The sequence below is a fragment of the Eurytemora carolleeae genome, unplaced genomic scaffold (assembly GCF_000591075.1).
Source record: "Eurytemora carolleeae unplaced genomic scaffold, Eaff_2.0 scaffold699, whole genome shotgun sequence".
Lineage (NCBI taxonomy): Eukaryota > Metazoa > Arthropoda > Copepoda > Calanoida > Temoridae > Eurytemora > Eurytemora carolleeae.
Window position 1 is genome coordinate 179,089 of NW_019396604.1, and position 2,023 is coordinate 181,111.

Below are 2,023 nucleotides of genomic sequence, written 5' to 3' on the forward strand. Positions count from 1 at the left end.
TGCCCAGTTTAAATCCAGAAGCTCTGAATTGATCAAGTCAAAGAAGATGACTGAGGAACAGCTCTGATATATCCTGGAGAATGGAGCTGAGTTCCTCTATGAATTAATTGAACTGACAAAACTTAGAATGCCGGAGACTCAAGTGTCCTTAGCAGCATATTCCAAGATGCTCCCTAAGAATATTGTAAACCCATCATCAAAGCCCACTTTCGATCAACTTCCCTTTAAAGAGTTCATTCCTGAAGGTGATTAAGAGAAGGTTGAGGATCAACTCAGGAAAATTGATCTCATAGAGTGGGGTGAGGAGGATGAGATTAATCCAAACTCTATGAACCCTGTTCAGTTCTGGGTAGCTTTGAGGGAATATGAAAGAGGGGGAGAAAAGGTTTTTAAAGACCTGGCTGTTCATGCTCTCAAGATATATACTATACCTTGCTCCACTGCATTTGTGGAGAGAGTTTTCTCAATAGTTACTTATCTTAAAACTAGACTACGAAACCGGATAAAATCCCCATTACTTGATTTTTTACTTGTTCTTAAGTGCCACCTGCAGGCATTTAATTTTTTTATATAGATGCTTGTTTTCTTTCAGGGGCTAAATGTTAATAGTATCGGGGATGTGTGTAAAATAAAACTTGGAATTATCTAAATTGTTAATTGCCTGCAGGCTCGCCATATTTGCTGTTATCAGCTAAAAATTTCAAAACCTATGTTTGACAGGTTTAATGTAGGTATGTATGGGACAGGACGGGGGAGACACATAGGACAGGGTATACAGGAAGAAGAATTAGGTCCAAAAGGACCGGCAGTAGATGACAGGCAGGAAGGACTGGAAGGTCAGGGATGGCAGGGAGGACACCCCCTTATATTTGATGAGGATGAGGAAGTCCTCCTAAGAATTGTTGACTATTTTTTTTAATATTTTGTAATATATGCACATATATATAAATTTGTATTATTTGTTTAATTTCAGAAATAAATGAATGTGATCTAACTGGAATCTGATATAGATAAATCAATATCAAGGTATTTTTCCTAAAAAATACTTAATTTTAAGGGATTTTTAAAATTTGTTTTCTTAAATAGAACTTATTTATCATGTACTCAGTACCATGAAGGTATGGAATTTTTGGTTAATATTGGGAATTTTTAGGACTGAGATTGGGAATTGTCTTATCCAGGAGTTGGCAACGCTGTCAGTTGCCTGCTTTCTCTTAAGCAAAACCTACTATGTAGTAGTCTCAAAATTTCAGCTGGGGAAGCACTTGAGTTTAGTTACGCATTTTGTATCCTACAGGGGAAGCTGAAAACTAAACTTCATCTTCAGCTTGGAGCACTGAAAGAGGAGTTTAACTCCTCGTGGGAATGCAAGCCATACACAATGATACCAGTTTTTTACTCGTCCAGACAGGACTGGACTGCCATGGAAGATACCTCTCAAGAGAGCTTTGAGGGATCACAATTAATTCCCCTAACTGGGAAACAGTATAAAATGAAGGAATACAGGGTGAAATCCCCTATACTCTTCTTTCTTCAAACCTCCTTACCTCTCTCCTACCTGCTCTACAACTCGATGTTTAAAGAAACTATTTGGAAAGGCCTTAAAGTGTAAAAACAAGAAACAAGAAGCAAGAAGAAAAAAGAAATTGCACAGACTAAAGTGGAAGGGAAATCTCTTGACAGTAGAGAGAGGTGCTTAAAGCAAGATAAACAGGAAAGAAGAAGAAAACTTTATACATGATTGCTTAAATACAAGAAACATAATTTAAGACATATTTAAAACACTACTGATTTTAACTGGATATCAAATAAGTTAACTGATAAACTGATGAAACATGATAAACTAATTGAATGATTTATTAGAAAATCAAATGTGTATATAGTGTGTTCTGTTGTGAAGGTATTGTTGATTTATTTCTCTTTGGAAGAAGCTGATTCTGCTGGCACCTGATCCTCTATAGATGTAAATAGCCCCAAAATCAAAATTTGGGTTATATGTCATTTTTTCCGTGCGTCTGTGCGC

At 36.5% G+C, this 2,023-nt stretch overlaps 1 long non-coding RNA gene across 1 annotated transcript; it reads left to right on the top strand.

Moving 5' to 3' along the window:
• Window positions 1-988: 988 nt before the first annotated feature.
• LOC111706173 (uncharacterized) lies at window positions 989-1,733 on the top strand. Its single transcript, XR_002766176.1, has 2 exons — window positions 989-1,026; window positions 1,154-1,733. It is a non-coding gene; the product is annotated as an uncharacterized LOC111706173 (long non-coding RNA).
• The last annotated feature ends 290 nt before the right edge of the window (window positions 1,734-2,023 follow it).